The sequence below is a fragment of the Peromyscus californicus genome, unplaced genomic scaffold (assembly GCF_007827085.1).
Source record: "Peromyscus californicus insignis strain IS unplaced genomic scaffold, ASM782708v3 Scaffold_12__1_contigs__length_115047231, whole genome shotgun sequence".
Taxonomy (NCBI): domain Eukaryota; kingdom Metazoa; phylum Chordata; class Mammalia; order Rodentia; family Cricetidae; genus Peromyscus; species Peromyscus californicus.
Genome location: NW_026294413.1, coordinates 61,782,135 through 61,803,472, shown reverse-complemented (window position 1 = coordinate 61,803,472; position 21,338 = coordinate 61,782,135).

The following is a 21,338-nucleotide window of genomic DNA, read 5'->3' as shown; positions in this document are numbered from 1 at the left end:
AATGGGTTGCTTTCTCTTTCTTCTCAGAGGACTTGTTGTGAATGTATAGAAACACCACTTCGTTTCGCATGCTGGTTGTGGATCCTGAAAACTTTTCTGAGTCAGTCCACGTTTTCATTCTGACAGTTGTCCTGTTGAGCCTGCAAAGTTTGCTGTCTCAGATCGTGTCATCCGCAAACAGAGACACATTCTCCTTCTCTTCGGTTTGGATGCATTTTCTTGTCTGACTGCTTTGACGAGGTCCTTCAGCACCACAATTAACAGAAGTGACGATGGTGGATCCGTTCCTCTTCTTCCGGGCCTAAGAGTGAAGCTTCCAGTTTTCCATTGTTAAGTCGAATGTTAGCAGCACAGATGGCCTTCTTCGTGTTGGATACATTCCAATTCTGTGCTGGTCTGCTCATGTGGATAAGCAGAACTGCGTACCTGGGAAAAGATTGGACGAGCACAAAAATGAATCTTTACAACTTGAAGTTAGTTGTTTTACTACATGAGCCACTTTAAAGTAGAGTTTAAAGTATAAAAGTGTTTAAAGACATAAAACTGAGATGCTATGATGATCTTTGAGTCAAGCAGCCTAGTTCAAGACAGGTTCTCAAGTAGTCAGTCCAGGCTGGCCTCAAACTCTGTGTGTCAGATGACCACCTGGCCTGGTTTATGCCTGCCGTATAGGGGACCGAACCCAGCATTCCCTGCATGCTAGGCAGGCACACTAGCAATTGAGCTCCTCCCCGCCTCCGCTGTTTGCTTTTGGCTTTCGGTACATGGAGGCTGACCTCCTGCTACAGTAGGCTCTGAAAATCATCCATGTGCATCTCACTTGGTTGTTCTTGGTTATTCTTTAACCCTTGCTTAAAGCCAGGGCTGACCTGCTCAAGTAACTGTTGTGAGATGGGACCTTTTGTCCCTAATGAAACGCCATCATTTCTTTACGTGAAGGACAGGCTAGTTTTCTAGAAGATGGAGCTCATCTCCTACCTAGGTCAAATTCTGAGTGCCCAGTACCAATCTTTGTCATCATAAAGACTATGAAAGAAGAAAGAGGCCTCAGAAGAAAGGCCCTTCCTTTCTAATACAGAATCAAGGAAGACCAATGTGACCACCTTGATTTATAGCATGAAATATCACCCAAGACTCAAGCTTCTGTGCAACCAAATGGGTTGAATTTCACCTGAGATGGAATACTTAGCTAGGCTGATGGATTTCACAAAACCTCCAGAGAACTACTTTTTTAAAAAAAAAAAATTTTTTTTGAAACATTTTCTTTTTAAACAATTCCTGCTAATCTAAACTCTATTTGAAGAAAATTTCAGTTTAAAATATACTTGTTCCTCTAGGTAAATGGAAGCAAGCATTGTTTAGACTGTCAAGAGAGCTAGGGCTGAGTTGGACTGTCTTGCTTCTTAGTCCTGTTTCCCAGAAAGGTGGCTGGAGGGACATGTGAGCAGTTCTCATGGAAATGGAGTCTTCATGAGGCTTTTGGCACTGCTGTACCCACACAGACCCTTAACCAAAGGCACCATGCTTCCTCAGTGTGGGTCAGCTCCACTCCATGCTCCTTCCTGGTGAGCAGAAACACAGCCAGCTTTCCTTAAGGGCCTAGCACAGCACTGTTTATGCACAGTGGGCACACTCTCCAAACACTAACACAATTTTATTTTGTAGCTAAACTTGCTTTGTGTGTGGGAGCAGAGTTCAAAGGTGAGTGCCTTGTTCTCAGAAATTCCACGTGGACCTCGCCACTGGAAGGATGTTGCTTAATGTGTTAAGCATCTTTTCAAAGATGCCACTGGACTTAAGCTCCACAGGGCTGCATCTCCTCTTTATTTCCATCCCCTGTGCCTGGCATAGAATGTACTCTTTAAAAATTTGCTTGGTGTATGGTGTGGACTTGGGATTTAGAATCAGGACAGAAGGTGTAGACACCACCCCAGAGAGCAGGAGAGCAAAGGCCTGCTGTGAAACACCTGAGAGTGTGAGCATGCTCTGGAAGCCTCCCTTGCAGAGAGAAGCTGTTTTGCCTGGATATTAGCAGGCAGATGCTTTTCCACTGCTCTCTGTTCTTCGCACGGTTATCACAGTCATCATTTATTAGCAGAAGACATGACCCCCTGAGATCTCAGACACACACAGAGGGTCTTTCAAAAGAAGCAACACAAATATACTTTTCCAGAAGAAAATGATCTAACAAATTCCTCCAACAGGGATACCTCATCCTGGTCTCAAAAAGATGGTTGAGCAATGATTTATGCGGCACAGCATCAAGGCACTTACTTAATTTAAGAAAGCACACCATTAACCATGACCCTGAGAGTGATCAGCCCTGATAAAGGAGAGGTGGTGACAGCCACATGCTTTTGGTAAAGATAAGAATTAAGTCCATTCACCTGTCTCCAGTCATATGTAGCGGTCCAAAGGGGAAAAGACGGTCTGTATGGGATACTCACACTTGCTTCTAAGACCATGTCAGCACCAGAACTCAGACCCCAACTTCCCAAAAGGTGGTCATGGAAGATGTTGCTGTGTTTCTTTAGAGGGATGAGGTATGGTGCATCTGCTGCCCTCTCTTAGTAGAACCTTTGGTGAACCAGAAAGTTCTGCTCTTTGGGAGGGAGGCCAGAGGCATCTCAAGTTAGGTCATGACTGCTTCATTTAGAGAAGTGACCCCTGACTTGTGGGTAGGGCTGAGGAAGCACAGTAGCAAATAAGCTTAAGCCCCTCCCTATGCCCCCCACACCCTCACACACACGAGGAGAAGGATATTTATTCCAAGATGTCATTGTACCTGACTGGTTACTACATAGGCAGTGGCCACCTTGTTTGTGGTGGCCAGTCTTATCCCACAGTAGCCTAACACTGGCAGCTGTGTTAACTCTACACCATCGGTTCGTACACACCCTTGCTGTCTTCACCACCGGTTCCCCCATTTCCTTCCTAGCAGTGTGGAGTATAAGGGGAGAAGGGATTGTGAACTGACGTATGTACCGAGGGCTTGTCACTCAGTGAACAATTCAGTCTCCTACTGTGCCTTCCTAGACCACAGGGATTGCAAAACTAGCAACCTCATCTCCCAGACTCCCTGGCTGCCAGGATGTGGGTGTGACTTAGATGTACACATATTTTCAAGGTAGACGGAGACAGAAGTATTGCTTCTGTGGTCCTAGGCGAGCCCCCAGCTTGGTTGTTCAGCCCTCTCTACTCTGGAAGCTGGCTGTAGACTTGAATAAACTGCTTTTTGTGGGGATTCTTCTCGGAGGTGGAAACCTGCCCCCTACAGCTTGTTAATGGGGCTCAGTCAGAAGTTCTTGGTTAGGCATTACTCAGTGCTGCCCTTCCTGGTTAATACTGCCTTGGTTTTGGACAATTATTTGCCAAGGCACTGGTGCGTTATTCGCTTCCTGAATTCCAAGCGATTGTGTCACATTTTCTTGCTGTATTCTGGGAAACAGCAAGCAATTAGAAATCAATGGTTGTGTTTAATAAAATGAGGAATCTGTTCAGAAAAGTGTCGAGCCTTCCAACTTATCTCCCAAGGCCCTGGGCTTGGGATTTCCTGGTCTGTTGTTAACGACCCTTCACTTCCGGTGTCTCAGAAAGCTCCAGATGTAGAGAACATAAAATAAATGCCAACAACAGTGGTATTACAGCATTATATCCTATGGTTTTTGAAACATGATCTCTTCTATCGGAGGGAAGAGGGAGTGTTATAAAAGAAGAGACATGTGAAGATGTGCTGAATGTCACCAGGCTCGTTAATATACAGCAGCATCTGGCCTGCACTGGCCTGCTAGAGTAACCGTCTGCTGTGGCTTTCCTCCACCAGCCCGCCAGGAATAGGCTGTGATAGTTCCTGGAGCTACTTCCTCTTTGTAAAAACTTTCAATTGAAAGAGATTAATGTGTGTGTGTGTGTGTGTGTGTGTGTGTGTGTGCGTGCGTGCGTGAGAGAGAGAGAGAGAGAGAGAGAGAGAGAGAGAGAGAGAGAGAGAGAGAGAGAGAGAGAGATTCTTTTCTTTCTTTTTGGCATCGTTGACTTTAGAGTTACCAATTTCTTTGCTAAGGCAGGTGGCATTAACAGGCTGGGAACTGGGCGCAGGGAGAGAGGATTCTAGCTAAAGTGATTCCCTGCAACATCTGTTAGTGCCGAGGCTGCTTGAGTTACAGCTTTATTCCACAAAACAGAGATGTGAAAGTGAGGAAAAGGATGGTGGGGTGTGCGGAGGTGGCGAGGGGGAGGCCGGAGTGGGATGCGCCGAGACAAAGCAGAAGACCCTCGGACTTTGTGCCTCAGTTAACACTTCTGTTTTCTTTGTTCTCACTGCTAATTCCTGTTCTTAAAGAGGCCTTGTGGAGGATGGTTGTGTGGAGAAGCAGAAAATGGGTGAAGACTGTTTTTCCACCAGCTAAGACTTTCCTGGATGTCATTCGCACTGTTGGAGTTCATGAGGAGCCTTCCCTTTGCTGTGGACGGATTTGTGTGCAGCTACGTGGTTCACAGCCCTGTATGTGATGTGCTTTAAAGCCTTCATTGAAAATGCAATTTATTTAAAGGAAAAGCTGTTTCCCACTAGTTGGAACAACTGCTAGCCTGTGACTCTCCTGTTGCTCCTGGGAACTGTCACAGTGCTATCTATGTGCCTCTAGGCTGCTACAGCAAGACTTCAGGATGGGAGTTTCTAGTTCTCCTCCATGGCCATGTATGACTTTAATAATAATTCTTTCTTTTTTCTCCCTGCCCCCCCGCCCCCGAAAAGGAGTCTCTTACTGTGTGAATTGTTGAAGCATAATTCAGATTATTAGAGTAAATTCCTTAGTTAGTTGGTCAGGAATTTCTCCCTCTGCATTATATTAAAAATGAGATTATAAATTAAATTGCCTCAGCTTACAGGGTCTTTTTCTGGAACTAAACCCGTTCTCAATTGGATCCTGTCTGGAGAGGGTGTGTCAATACTGTTGATGGAAATTAGCATTCAAGACAATTTTTCCTTGTGTTGCCGTAATTGGATTCACTTTTCTGATCTAGTAATTGGCTGACTGAGCAGAAATCAACCTCAGGGCCTGTGTAGGCAAGGGCTTTACCACTGAGCCTATCTTTATGAAAGATTCAGAAATTCATTTAGGAGTCTCCTAAAAGATTTCAAAATGACTGAGAAAGTCTTGCAAAATGTGTAAAATTCATGAGAAAGCATACCTTCAGAGTGAGCTGCAGTTTTAGAGATGTTAGGTCTATTTTCAAGTGAATGGGAATGAAGCTGAGAAAAAGAACATTGTTTAGATAACTTTACATGCATATGCATGGGGACATGACATCAGAGAGGGAGACATGGCAGAAAAATCCCTCAATTCAAACCGGGATCCCAGGAGCCAGGCCAAATGAAAACCAAGTCCCAAAGTGCAACGAAGGGTTAATAATGAAGCAACGCAGAGCTCACAGTTAATAATGAAGCAACGTGGAGTTAAACTGGGCCTTAGCACTGGTTGCTAATCTTGAAAAACGATCTATTTTTGGTAATTACATATGTGTGTAGAATGGGTTGTGACCAAATTCACGGTTGCTCCCCTCATCCCTCCCCGACTCCTGGCGGCTCCCCTCCCCTTCCCAGCTAATCCCCTCCTTCCTCCGTGTGGAAATACAGGAAACGTGTGTGCAGGGCTTGTGTAGTAGTCACAATGGCTGTGTGTTTATTCTTGCCACCGCTATGCTATATCCAGAGAACAGCGTCACGTTCCTCTCCTTATTCTGGTGCTCACGAACTTTCTGCCTCCTCTTCTGTGATGTCCCTGTGCCTTGGGAGGGATGACTCAGACGTCTTGTTTAGGGATAATCAGTCTCAAGAGCCACTTCTTCTCAGCACTTTGACCAGTCATGAGACTGCATTGCCCGCTGCTGCAAGAAGCGGCTCTGACCCAGGCTGACAGCAGCTCTAGTCTACGAATGTGTAAATGTTCAGGAGGTCGTTTAGCTACATGTCAATCAAGCAACACATCGGTACTATACTCCCAGTAGGGCCTGTGACCTACCTACCCACAGGGGTTAGAACAGGTTTACAATGTCAGGCATGTATTTCCTCCATGCAGGCCTCAAATCCAATGAGGAGTGCTGGTTAAACCCCAGGATTCTTGCCACTATAGACTCTGAACGTGCTCCGGTGACAACGAATGACCAAGGAAAGAAAGCCATTCGGGAATGGATAGCAGGACCTGGAAACAAGAGTTAAGGGGAGGAGCAACGTGGAATTCAGAGTCCAGGAGTTCACAGCTTCTGGGAAATGCTCTCAAGAAGCAGAACCACATTTGAATTGAACATCTGAAGTGGTCTATGAAGAGAAATGCAAACTAGTGAGTTGATAATGGGGGGAAATCCACTGAGAAAAGGTTCAGGTACTTTCCCCTGTCTATCTTCTCTTGGTGGCCTGTTGTCTTCGGTGTCCCCAGCTCTGTGCTCACTGTGGCTCCTTGGCTTTGAGTGGCCACCTAAGTGCGCTGCTGCTCATACTCACTCTCTCTGGCTCTGTGAAGTGTGCATGACCTCCAGAAACTGTCATGGCTTCCTTGCTTTCCTGGGAAAACTCAGCAAGGCTATGAGATTGGGAAGCAAGACCCTGAGAGTGACAGGGAGGTTAGGTGGCTTGGGCCCATGAGGTGACTAGATCCCCTGCCTCCTCCAGCCACTTCCTCAGACAGTCAGTGACTAAAATCACTGTAGGATTTTTCAAGTAAGCAGAAAATGGCCTGACTGGAAGGCCATGTCCTCTGCTATAAAGATTCATAGCGGTCGCCAAGTGTCCTCTACACCACTGCCTGAGGGACTTTCTTTTGGCCCGTGTACCCAGGGTCTCCCCATCTTGCATTTTACTTCATCAGCTGTCTCATCTGAAATGATGGGCCTCTGCTCGGTACCCAGCCTGTTCCCACTGCAGCGCCTGCTCCCTAGGAACAGAACTGGACAGTCTTCACGTCCACAGGCAAACCACAAGAAGGAAGTCTGTGCTTACAAGCCAGCTTCCGCGTCTTCTGCCGTCCCCCTCAGCGTCACCTCTGAGCCTCTGTCCCCTGTGCACGTTATGAATTCTGTCTTGCCCGTTGACCTGTTTTTGCTCCCCCATTACTCTGCAGTTGTCTTTTACATGTCACATGTTGTCCCAGCTTGTCACTAGTGGTGTTTATTGTGTGTCCCCATCTCATACTTGTCTTCTGTCCTTGTCTCATTCCTTCTACTTTGCTGCCTTATATTGACAACAGTTAATGCCACCTCAAGGGTCGTAATCCCCCTCTCTGTGTAGGTGAAGAGAGAATGAAGCAAGGGAAGGCAGCCCGATTTCCAAATTATGCACCTATGGACTCTGTATCTGTTACTTCTGTGGCCAAACACCTGACTAGAAACAATTTAAAGGAAGGAAAGGTTTATTTTGGTTCATCGTTTGGGGGTGCAGTCCTTCTTGGTGGGGGAAAGCATGGAGGCAGGGACGTGAAGCCACTGGTCACACTGTGTGCAGTCTGGAATCAGAGTGAACATGAAGCCACTGGCCACACTGTGTGCAGTCTGGAATCAGAGGGAACATGAAGCCATTGGTCACACTGTGTGCAGCCTGGAATCAGAAGGAACATGAAGCCATTGGTCCCACTGTGTGCAGTCTGGAATCAGAGGGAACATGAAGCCATTGGTCACACTGTGTGCAGCCTGGAATCAGAAGGAACATGAAGCCACTGGTCACACTGTGTGCAGTCTGGAATCAGAGGGAGCATGAAGCCACTGGTCACACTGTGTGCAGTCTGGAATCAGAGGGAACATGAAGCCACTGGTCATACTGTGTGCAGTCTGGAATCAGAGGGAACATGAAGCCACTGGTCACACTGTGTGCAGGCTGGAATCAGAGGGAGCTGACTACAGGTGATCAATAGGCTCCTTCTTTTGCTTTTTATTTATTGGACCTCAGGGAATGGTGTCATCACGTGCCGTTCATGGTAGATCCTCCTTGGTGAATTCTTGATGGGAATACCCTCGAAGACAAGCTCAGAGCTTTGTTTCCTAGGAGATTCTAAATCTTACCAAGTCGGCAATCCATAAGCAGTAAACACCACAGGCACTTTTCCCTTTCTCCAGCTCTCTTCCATGGAGTGGAATGTCATTGTCCTGTACACACAGCAGGGAGCTGGAGAGGCTACCCTGTCAGCTATTGAAGGGCTTACAAGGGTTTTTTTAAAAACTTAAAGAAAGGTTTTGAAAGGAGTATTCCCAGGCTTGACTCTAATGTCTTACTAGAACATTCTCTTGTCTGAGTCAGCTTGATAATCTCTGTGGGACACAGTGAGCTGGCCTGGGACAGCGGAGAGGAGGGGCCCAGGGGCTCCTCTCAAGGGTCCTGCCTCCCACAGCTCCATCATCCAGCTGGCTTTCCAGGCCAGAACCAGGTGCCCGAGTTTCCCACTGAGCCTGAACGAATCGAGTGAGAAAACGGGTGGAGCTGTGGGTTTCTAACAGTTAATTTGTTCCTGCAGTTTGTCTAACAAACAAAAGAAGGGTAGATTTCAAACTTCAGTTTCTGCGGCACAGCAGGGCTGTGTGAATTAAAGTAGCAGTTACAAGTTGGCAACTCCATTCAGCAGCAATCAATCTAACATCTCAAGGGGCTGCTTGGTGAAGTGGATCCAAAGTAAGGACGAGGTTCATGGGTTAAGGTTTTGGTTTGCCTCCAAGTCTGCTATAATGTGCTGTGTGTCTGGGTCTGTGTTTCAGTCTAGTCCTGGCTTTGTAGAGGATACACATCAGATGATCTGCTGTAGGAATTTACTAAGACATGTGAGGTGATTATAAGCTTCAGATTAATAAGCCGTAACACATGATCATCTCTTACTGTATACTAGTCATTCCTGACACAATGTACCCTTGTCTATCAGCTCTTAGAACTTCCCAATGCAATGCATGATATTTGCTCTGTTTATAACTCTTGCTGGTAATCTGTGTGCATTGCTTTTGTGTTATTTTAATCCACATATTATCTTTGAAGAATTTCCTGATTTAATTGTTACCAGGAGGTATAGCCTCTTTGATTAATCTCCATGCTTTTTCTTTTTCTTCTTTCCAAGTCTTCCCCTTTAACAATGTTATCCTCTATCATCATCAGCCCAGATTTTCATTTTAGTCTTGGGATCCATTGCACTCATTGCCAACATTTCCTTCGTGTTTCATCCATGGTGTCTCAGAATTCCCATTTCCTTCCTACGATTCAGCTATTTATACGGCTGAATTTATACTTCTTTAAACTTTCAAGCCTTTGGTTAAATAAACACATGCTACAAAACACATAAAAATTCTTTAGCTTGGATGAAAAGGAATGTTTTAGAAAAGAATACAGTCCTTATAAACATGTTTATGCACTGTAATAAGTTTAAAATAGATGGTATGTTTAACATTATACAGTGTAGAAATTCTAAGTTTAATTTTTAAAAGGTTGGGTAAATACACACTCAGAATGCCTGCCTTTCTTAAAAACAGTTCCTATCTACCTGTCAAGTGTCTGTGTCAACATCTACAGGTTAGCAGAGGACATGCTTTAACAGTCACTAAATCCTTGTCTGTTTATCTGGGGTGATCATGTGAAAGCCATGTCCAACTGAACCTTGGAAAAACATACACATTTTGCACAGAACGAAAACACAGAAAGTAGAGGTTTCCAACAATGTGTCTGTCTAGAAGTCTTGAGAAGTTTGATTCATATGCAACTAGAATAGTTTTTTTTTAATCTGATCCTCAATCCTATGCTTTAGAGCAATAGTACCAGATAAAGCATTTGATTGCCAAAATATTTTTTAGTAAATGCTGCCCATGAGTCAACTGAGATCTTCCCACTGCCCCCCCCCCCCAAGAAAAACCTGAAAGGAATGCTAGTATTAAAAAAAATGGCAGAAACATTTGTCAAGTGACAGACAACTGGCACCTGTGCCCTCCCTGGTGGCCATGAGTTCCTCCCACATACCTACTGGGTTAAATGCTTTCTGCTGTTTCCTGATTTGTCTGCCTTCGCATTGGTGGTGGGCACATCTGACTCATGTATGTTGATTACTTCCATGGTTCAGTTAACTTCTGCAATACAGCTTTTGTCCCAGTCCAGACAAGAGTATGTTTCCCTAGTCTTGCATTCAGCTGGCTGATCCTTGTGCCATCTGGTGGAAGGAGGTAGAAATGATGCTGGGCCTTTGGGGGACATGGATGAGTTCACTTTGTCTTTTGGAATCTGACCTCCACCATGAAACAAGCATTGCCGACTTGTAAACAAGAGAGTATACACCTTTACCTAGCTGCTGCTAACCTGGAGCATCCATTCCTGGTTATTCCGCCAGCTCATCACAGAGCATAAGTGGACTGGACAGTCAGAAGTCCTGCCTAGCAGACCTGTGAGCTGAGGAAAGCCTTCTTATTTTGTCCTTGTGTTTTGTGGTGGCTTGTTGCACAGCATTGCCATGGAGATATAATGGACACATTGACATATTAATTCCAAGTAGAGACAGCTCAAGTATATTAAGGTTATAAAAATAAACATGGCTAGTAGAAAAATCAATTAACCACTACAGCAAAATACAAAAGAAGTAAAAGTTGCTTTAAATTTCACAGCACAGAGATAGCCACCTAAGTAAAAGTTTTGATGAATGTGTTTCACGTTGTTTCTTTGCACACACAAATAGATGCACACAGACTTTTTTTTTTTTACAAAGATTAGATGATACTGTACAAGTTTTTGCATTCTTCATTTTGAATCAGGAATACACTGTGCACATTTCTCTATGTTGACAAATCTATTCTATTAATTTTAATGACTCTAATATCTCACTATAGAGACATACTGAAAGTCATTTTGTCATTTATTGATACAGGTTTCTGTTTGCTTTTAGAATTTTAAATAATTCTTCTGTGAACACCCTTGTGGCTGTTTCATGCTAATCATCCTTAGACTGAATTCCTAGGAACTGGCTGAGGTAGCTGGAGATTGAATATATTTTTTATAGTGCTGTATAACACTGCTAATGCTAACTTGCCTTTGGGAAGGCTGTCTTTTTCTTATGTGAGTTATACTGCAACCAAGCATGGAGGCTGGTAGAGAGAGGAATTTTAGTATGGATGACAAGGGGAAGAGAGAAAAACTTTCTAGTTAAGGAGAAAAGAAAAGGCAGTGGATGAGAGTCTGACAAGAATGATCAACATGTTGATTTTCTAAGGGTGACTAAAGTAGGGGTGGACTAAGACTTTTGTACTCAAATCTATAACGGGTGGAAAGTGCATCACAGAGACGGAATGAACAATGACTCAAAACAACAACTGGAGTTAACTAGTAGTTAGCTAGCACTAAGCCCTAGTACCAAGCATTTCCTATACACACACACACATGCACACACACACACACACACACACACACACACACACACACACACACACAGACATGCACACACATAGACACATACACACACACACTGAACTATGAAATTATTTATATCTTCCATTCTTGCAGTTTTATAACCTTTGAGAAGCAGTGAGTAAAACCAGAAGTTGAGGACATTTTTATGTGGGAAGATAATGAGTCAAAGGCACCCTGATTTGAGGGTGGTATGAGATAAGAATGCCATTATTTGCTGAGTTTGTAGAGAAATGAGGGGAGTGTAGTTGGTATTTTATTCTTTACTCTTTTGGGGGGCCCACCACCCAATTCCCAAACAATCACACAGAGACTTATTCTTTCTTATGAATGCCCAGCCTTAGCTGAGCTTATCTCTATTCAGATTTTCTTTACTTAAATTATCCTGTCTACCTTTTGCCTCTGGGATTTTACCTCTCTCTACTTCTGTATATCTTTTCTTTCCTTCTTATTCTGTGTCTGGCTGGGTGGCTGGGTGGCTGGTTCCTGGCATCTTTTCTCCTCCTTTTCTTTCTCCTCTCCTCTTCTCTTATGTTCCTCTATTTATTCTCTCTGCCTGGCAGACCCACCTATTTCTTTCTCCTGCCTATCTATTGTCTGTTCAGCTCTTTATTAGGCCGATCAGTTGTTTTAGACAGACAAAGTAACACAGCTTCACAGAGTTAAACAAATGCAACATAGAAGAATGCAACACACTTTGGTGGGAATAGATAATTTCAGTAAAAACAAGGCAATCAAAGGGCACTTAGCCTCATGCAAAATGTTAGCAAATCAAATCCAAGAATATATTTAAAATTATATTATGACTAAGCATGACTTCCTCCCATACAATGCAGGCATGGTTTACTGTCAGAAAAATTCAACAACACCATCAATGTAATTCAAAACATCAATGAAGAAGGTAAAACCTAGCTCTCTGAAAGTAGACAAAAAGGAAAAGATGGAATTCAATGCGTTCCTGCCTTTTAAAAACTGGCTTAACAACGTCTTTTGCTTCCTATGTTAACTATAGAAAATGACCACACATTTTTGTAGCCTAAAATACACAAATGTATTCATTTATAGTGATGAAGAGCAGAAGTCCAAAGTAGGATTTTCAGGGGTAGGGGTTCTGTTTTTCTGTTTTTCAGTGGTCAGCAGTTAAGGCAGGTACTCACAACTAGTCAAAGTGTTGAGACTAAGTGATTGTGAGTGCTCAGCCCTCTGTGGAATGTGTGAATCAACACCCTGTCCCATTCATGGCCCAGGGATCATTGTACAAGGGGATGGGGAGACAGTTTGGCTCTTCTGGAGGCTGAAGGGAAGAACTGACTACCCTGCCCACATCTTTGGCCTGTGACCCTTGTCACCTCACCTTTTCTCCCCTGCTCCATCAATCACATTTAGTTGTAGCTAGTGTTTTCCTGGTCCTGCCTGGCCCAGGGACAGGACAAATCTCTCTCACCTGCCAGTCCCGCAGCTGCTCAAACCCAACCAAGTAAACACACAGAGACTTAGATTGCTTACAAACTGTATGGCCGTGGCAGGCTTCTTGCTAACTGTTCTTATATCTTAAATCAACCCATTTCTACTAATCTATAAGTTGCCACGTGGCTTGTGGCTTACCCATATCTTAACATCTTCTCATGGTGGCAGCTGGCAAAGTTTCTCTGCCTCAGCCTTCCACTTCCTAGAAATTTCTCTCTGCTTGTCCTGCCTATACTTCCTGCCTGGCTACTGGCCAATCAACATTTTATTTATACAGAGCGATATTCACGGCATTGAGTTCTCCCTTATCCTCTGCAGTGGCATTAACTCTGCCTGCTTCTCCTTCATGGACTCTGTAACTTTCATTTTGCCTCTCACACTCACAGGTCACAGGGTCAGGATGCAGTATCTCTGAAGGACCATTGTTCAGCTCTTCATAGAAAGAAGAAATAGAAACTGAAGAGCAGCTTTGAGAGGCACTGTCCCCTGTCACTACTTGCTGTAGCCATGGTCAACTTCACCATGTTCTTCCACATCACAGCCGATGGCAAACCCCTGTGCTGCGTCTCCTTTAAGCTGTTTTCAGAAAAGTTTCTAAAGACAGCAGAAAACTTTTGTGCCCTGAGCACTGGAAAGAAAGGATTTAGATGTAAGGGTTCCTCCTTTCACAGAAGTACTCCAGGATGCATGTACCAGGGTGATAACTTCACATGCCATAATGGCACTGGTGGCAGGTCCGCCTATGGGGAGAAAGTTAAGGATGAGAACTTCGCGATGCTGAAGGGGCTGTAAATGGTGCAGCCGTTCTGGAAAACAGCTTGGCAGGTTCTTAAAAATGAAATATGAACTACTATACAGCCCAACTGAACTCTTGAACATTCCTCCTGTAGAAATAAAAACTTACAGTCACATAAAAACCTATCGGTGAATGTTCAAAGCAGCTTTATTCATAATAGCTCCAAACTGGAAACAACCTCAATGTCCTGCAAGGGTGAAGGGTTAAGTGGTAGTCTGTGATGGCATGGAGTACCACTCAACAATAAGGGGGGAAGAATGCTGTGGGCATGCAAAGAGTCCACAGCACCACTCCGTGTTTATTTCACACAACTCGACACCCATCTGCAATTGCCTGAAGACGGTTTAAAACAACAATCATGACCACAAGCATTGCATGTAGATGTGTGTTTGTGTCTCTAGCTGGATTCCTGGAGGAGAATTGTGTTGCGGTTGTACTAGCATTTCTAAGACTTTTGATTCCACCTTCACGCTGATTGTTAGAAACTTTGAACAGTTTACACAGGGCAATGTCTTCAGGGCCACAAGAGGTAGCTGAATGTTTTCTATGCTGAAAGCTACTATTCTCTAGTTCTTCTGCCATGAACATTCCCTTCTCCTTAAACTCCTCCAGGGCTGCTGGAGAGTCTCCTCCTGTGGTCTGTACCCATGAGGACTTTGAGAGTCTAGGTAACTGGCCAAGACTGACACTTCATGAGTGATGTGTCTGAGACTCTTCCTAGGTTGGTTTAATGCCAAACCAAGTGTGCTAACTACTGTGTGCCATCTTGAATTCTTGTTGTGACCAGCTGTTGAGTTGCTGACAATCCCGAGACTATGAAGACATTAGCCAGAGATGGAGGAGAGAATGACTTCCAGAAGAAGGCTGGAACCTTGGAAGAGCAAGAGTTTTGGGTGATAATTTTGGAAGGATTGTTCACTCTGGCTTTCCTTTGTCCCCCAGTTCTTTAGCATTCTGTCGAACTAAATGGTGAGCTCGGGTCTTTGTGCTTTGGACTTCTGAGGCTCCCACTTGCTTCTAAAGCACAGAGGGGAGATAATTGTGTAACACTTGTACATTGCCATCAACGTAAGGTTTTTAACTATTGTGTTTGTAACATGCTAACTTATTTGCAGGCCATGCTGATGATTGTGAACACGGGGATGGGAACAGCACCACATTCACCACATGAAAAGCACAAGTGCAGGCACTTTCTTTGTTCCATGTACTTAGCTTGCCATCAATAGTAAGCGTTTCCCAGTGAGTCTCGGTTGAAAAGTTTTTGGGGGGTTGTACCACTTCCAGATGTACTGAGTTGAGTCTTCCAGGAAAATGGTGTTTTTATGATGGTCCTTTGTGTAGTTAGAACTATATTTCACTCACAAATTCTTAATTTGATCTATTTGTACATTTCTTCAAAGCATGGCTAATAACATTTAAGTTAGTCACTCGCAATTTCTTCTAGTACAGAAAAGTTAAGACAACAATTTGTTTGCTAGTATTTCAAGGACTGACATTCTAATGATTTTCATTTTAATTAATGAATTAATATCTTCATTCAGTTGAGATGAATGCTCTAGTAATCTGTGCCAGTTAACAAAAGATGACTTAAGAGTGCTGTATCTTTGTACCTATGGCTACCTGGGCCCTGAAAACATTGGTTAATTTGCATAGTATGGCAAGTCATTTGTCCAGTCTCTGGTTTTCATTTCTTTTGCTGTACTTGTGCACATCACTTTACATTGTCTAATTACCCTGAATTTGCTCCCGCCTTCCTTCCCTAAACCAAAGTCCCAAGTGTTCTAATTTCTCAGCCTGGGAAGATTTGCACCCAGCCTAACTTATGTTTAGTGTGTGTGTGTGTGTGTGTGTGTGTGTGTGTGTGTGTGTGTGTGTGTGTAAGCTATTCTTTTCTTTGGGGAGAAGATAACCCTGAATGATGAAGATAGGACTTGAATAATTTATGAAATAGAATGATAGTACATCCCACATTTCCCTTAATCCTTGTAAACTTCCTTTGCCCTCTTTTCTGTGATTTTTTGGACAACCACTGAGTATTGAGCGTATATCTTCATCCAGTTGTCCAGAAAGATGCCTCATTCTTTGTCCAGAGCTGGGAGCTCTCCCTGTCTCACTCCAGGTCCTTTTTCAAGAATATCACACATTGCCAAGAAAGCAAAGATGCAAGTCCAGATGTAATGAACATCTTATGACAGAGGTGGTTGAGTTCTTGGAAGTGAGAAGTCATTGGATCTAATTGTGAAGTCCAGCTGTTTATAGGAGGGATGCATGTAGCATTTATGAGTTTGGATGTTCTTCATTAGCTCCCCAGGACCACATGCATAAACTATGCTCCTCCCAAACATGCTCTGGATTGGGCAAGGCAATTGACTTCAGTCCATCTGCACAAATTCCTTCCCCAGGAACAGGCCAATACTATAATCCTGTTCCAGTGGTGGAAGGTGCTTCCCACTTAGCGGGCCCTGGAACAGAATCTTTATGGTGGTCCTTTTTATAACATCATGCCATTCATGTGAGTCATATGTAACCTTCCATGGTGGCTCTCACTTTATATTGTCAGGAGCAGTCAGGGGAGGCACTAGAAATGTCAATGGCATACTAGGGTACAGTCTCTGAAACCAGGGCCCTGGGTGTTCTCTCACTTCCACTTACCTCACTTTTATGAAGGAGAACTTCTAGGAGAATGTAGCATCAGATATACAGAGGTGCTGCATTATGCTCGATGTCAACAAAATGAGAATTTATAAATAAATGTGCTGTTTTATTAGAAATTACAAATGATCAACTGACTTCAGAAGTAAAAAGCATTTAATAAACAAATATACTTATTTAAAAAAAAAAACCTTACTGCCAAAGATTTATATCCAGAAAAGGCTTTAGAACCACAAAGTTAAACAATAAGTTCTATTACGGCTTCAAGGAGCTAACAATTCCTATGAGATTGAAAGGAAAGCATTCCTACGGAGTCCTATGTGTTCTCGGTATCCTACCCAGAGGCACGTGCCTGCTACTGTGTGCAGAGATGGAAACATTGACAACAAACACTTCAGTAGTCCAGGCACTGGTATCTGGATGCTGCGATTTGGGGTTTTCAAATTTAATTTATACTTTATTTCCAAATTTTCTAATTATACACAGAGTAGTTAATTTTTTATTATTCTGCAATATACTGTCTCTTCTTGAAGGAAAGGAAGTAACTGTGAATAGAATGAGTGACAGCACAATTTGCCAAATCTGGGACCAATTCCCACTTTGCATTCCAGGGGCCTCTGAGCAGCTCTGGTGTCATGGCTGTTAACAGGACTTGAGGTCCGCTCTTGGCTCATAGCTAGCCTTGCACCCTGGCTACATGTTAGAATAGTCTAAAACCCTTTAAAGAAGGTTTTCCGGTGCTGTGGTTTAAAAGTAGAACGTCCCTCACAGGCTCATGAGTTTGAACACTGGCTTTCCAGCTGGTGGTCCTGTCTTGGGAGGCTGAGCAAGTGGGTCACCGGGGCTGGGTCTTGAGACTGCATTGTCTCCACGTCTGTCCTTTCTGATTCCCAACTGCAATGAATGTGACTCATGCTCCGCCATCATGCCTTTTCTTGCCATGGTGACTTCGTCTCCTCAAACTGTAGGGCAAAATAGTGCCTTCTTTCCCCAAGTTATTTCTTGTCAGGTATTTTTTCATCATGAGAGAAGTAACTCGCATACCTAGATGCTAATACATGTATTTGAAGCTCTTAGGCTGCTCTCCTATGAAGCTCTGCTCAGAGCCATTGCTAGAGACTTGCTGAGGTTCTTAGAAAGTTCTGACAATGGGCACATTTTAGCGGCTAAGGATGTAGTGGCTGGGGTCTCTGGCAGGAGAACTGGAGGCTAATGAAAATGTGATTTACAACTGTCTGGCTTGGACCCTTAATGTGTTGTGGCAAGGGTTATATGTCACCATTGTCAGCCAGGTGTCCAGGCTGAGTGTGTCCTTCTCTGAGGTGCATTTTGGAATAACAGCTCTCAGTGAAAATTACTCAGCATGAGGCTATTGTTTACAGGAACTCTTAGGGAACAAGAGGTTTGGTTTGTTTCCTCATGATACACAATTCCAAGAATTTACATTACACCTGGCCTGGTTGTCAGTTCTATTTCTTATCACTCAATAAAAAAAATTATTAGGAAAATATGGTTTAAAAGTGCCAGAGTAACATGTAACACAGCTCTTGCAACTCATGAATGTCATGTATCTTGTTGGACAGCAGGCAAAGTGACTCAGGTTCATCTTTTTTGGGGCTCCTCCTGGCTGAGAGTTGGGTCCTGGGCTTCCTCCTGGCTGGGAGCTGGTTCCTGGGGCTCCTCCTGGCTGGGAGCTGGTTCCTGGGGCTCTTCCTGGCTGGGAGCTGGTTCCTGGGGCTCTTCCTGGCTGGGAGCTGGTTCCTGGGGCTATGCTGGCTCAGGAAATGAGGTTGTGAAGATGGTCAGGAGCCAAGTGGGAAGATTGTGGATGGAGGCTGCTGCTGGCTCTGGTCTGAAGTTCAGCTATGGGTGTTGGGCTTGTCAACACCAGGTCCACTTAGTTACTATCACAAACAAGAAGCCTGGTTTCTTGGCAGTGACCACAGATGAGGAACCAGGTAGGCTTAAGGAATGTGACACACAATCCTTCTCTGTTTTCAAGGTGAGGTGTGGAGATACATTATCAGGGGAAGAGTGGGAACTGAAACTTTCTGCCTTCCCTAAGGGTTCCACAGGCCCATGCATGTCTCTATGTGTTTCAGATGATTTATCTTTAAATACACATTGCTCTCTGGGGCAGTAGAAGGAGCATTATTGTACCTGTCCGGCTGAGGGTCATTTAACGTTTCATAAAATTCAGTCTCTCTTCCTTCTCACCCTTGGCACCCAGTGAGCCATGAAGATTTTGTAGATACAAGTATTTTCCATGGAGCTTATGAATAATCCCACTTGGCAGAAGACCCGAAGAAAGACCCAGACTGCTATGTTTTCTAGTGCCTTTATATACAATGAGCCTTAATTACTGGCAAGCCTGTCAAGAGCTTATTCCCACATGTGTCAACACTTCCTTAATATACTGTAATTTATCACGTTTGCATGGCAGAAGCAAGGTACTCTGTGTCCTTGCACTCATCCATCTCCAAGTGTGGGTCTTGAACTGTGGATCCCCGTTGAGCATCTTCGTCTGGTGAACAAAGTGCAGACTTCAGCATTGAAAGGGCAAGGTCCCTGGACTCAATCAAAGTCGTCCATCACAGACCACGTTAGCCTGCTGCACTCTGGAGAGCTCTCCAAAACTCTCTGCTTCGTCGTCAAAGGATGTTCACTTAATGACTCCAGTAAATCCTGGAAGGCAGTCTAATATTAGGCAGAAAGCTTGGGGAAGAAGGAATCCTATCATTTACCCCATGACAATTTTATTCACTGAATTCATTTTCATGATAGTTATGTAATTAAATTAGGACAGGAATTTATTTCTTTTTAATTAAAAAAACAGAATGCCTTTGGGTTGGAGAAAAGAGGGTGGGAAGGGAAAAGGGATGTCTAGAAAAACACCACATCTCAATTGGAAGTAATTTGAAATACCATGTTCTGCTTTGGGGATTGTCTCTCGACCCTGGGGCTCTTCTCACTAAGTTTAGAAATGGGCTGAGCCCAGTCTGGGATGGTTGAGGCGAGCAGTGACAACCTGAGCTCTGTCTCACAGGGCTAGCCCCGGGGCCTGGGGCAACTTTGCTTTGGACAGATATTCAGATTACTCACTTCATATTTGTCTTTCAGTTTTATAGTTGGGAGAGGGGAGACAAACTTACTCCCTGAAGTGTCAAATTGCATGAGAACCTCTTCAGATGATCACTTGGGTAATGCATGTATTTACAGAGTTTATATGGGAACAGCAAGGCCTGCAGTGGGAACAGACTTTGTTCCTAGTCCTGCTGAGGTTTCAAGGAATGTTCTCTCTGTATTCATCTTGCTATATGCAAATAGTGTCTTTCTTCTTTCCTCCTCCTCCTTCCCATTTCTCCTCCTCTTCCTGTCCCTCCTCCTCTGCAGCAGCATCACCATTTGGTCTCTCTATGTAGCTCAAACAGGCATTGAACTTGCAATTCTCCTGCCTCATCCTGTCAAGTGTTGGGATTATAGATGGGCTAGACCATGCATGTAAATCTTTTCTTTAATAGCCATTCTTTCCTTATCATTGTTGAAATATGTGAGTGGAGTTAAAGGTGGACTTTAGTCAAAAAGGGAGAGACCACTTATTTTCATCTGTCTGTTATGTGAGTTCACATGACATTTTTTTTTTTCAGTAACTGGAGCAAATTATATGCAATGAAACTGGTTTAACGGTGCTTAAGTTTATTTGTTAAAACTTGCACGGATTTGAACAGGCATGAGTATGCATAGTACAAATAGGAACAACAGCAAATTCCTGCCCACCTGAGCAGTGGTTTTTCTCTCCCTGTTTGCATATATTCATCTCATGATCAGGATGCCATGAAGCATATATGGGAGCATGTGCTTTTCCATCTTCCAGAGACTTGTAACCGGATTGAGAGGCATGTGTGCGGTTGAGTGCCAAGAAGGAGGATACTTCTGGGGGAGATCACTGGGAGGCATCTGGGGTAGCTAGAGTGGCCCTAAAGAGTGCTGCCATTTGGGTTCAGGCCTTTGTGATAACCGTTGATTAGAGCAGGAAGAAAGAAAACTAGCTCACAACATTTCTAAGGACACCATGCAGACATCTCTAAAGGAAACTTTTTAGTGAGATACAGCCCTAAATTATGTATCTAGTGACTTGGTAACATGTAAAGCTGAACACAGGTCGTTTCTTTTTTTTCCTGTGTGCCCCTAAACCTCACGGGGATCTTTGCTTCTTTCCTTTCACTTGTCACCCAAGGTGGACCACACACCAATAGTCTGAGTTTCTGTTCCACAATTATCTTCCCAAGTTCCCTCTACTCTTGACCCCTTCTTCACCCCTCAGTCAAGCCTGGAGGGACTCTTCCATGGGGTGCTGGCCTCCACCTCCTTCTGGTTCACACTCAGCTGTCAGATTAGGGTTTTGTGGTTGTTTAATAAAATTGTACACAGTGCTCCTAAAAACAATGCTTACAAGTTCTCGTTGCCTATAGAGGCCAGTCCAGATTCACAGTCCTGCACACAAGGACTTCTCTGCTTGGCTTCCAGGTCTTTCCACACTCTGTAATTCAGATAAACAGAACTTTCTTCACACTTCCTCCTGTTCTTGCTTGGAATTTGTTGTCAATGACCAGTGCTTGAACTGTGGCTGCTGAATGAGTATTGATCAAGCTCATCAAACATGAAATACCAATGTATTGGAAATTATCTATCAGTGGGCCAAAAAAGATAACATTATTAGGAGTTAGACATAAGTTGCCTATAGAGGTACCACTATTTATTTTAAAACCAACATTTTTTAAATGTCTTCAACTTCCATTAGATATGTCCTCTTGGTTGTTGATGAAACTATAAATCCTTGAAATCGATTCCTTCCTAATCAAAGTGGATTCTGATAACCAGGAAATTGTGTGTTAGATTATATCCAATAGAAGACTAGCAGGAAGGAGAGATGTGCCTTGCAGTAATGTTAACTGTGTTAATGTAATGCAGCTATGTTATGCTGTGTTGATAAGGCAAATGCCTGTGCACTGTGCT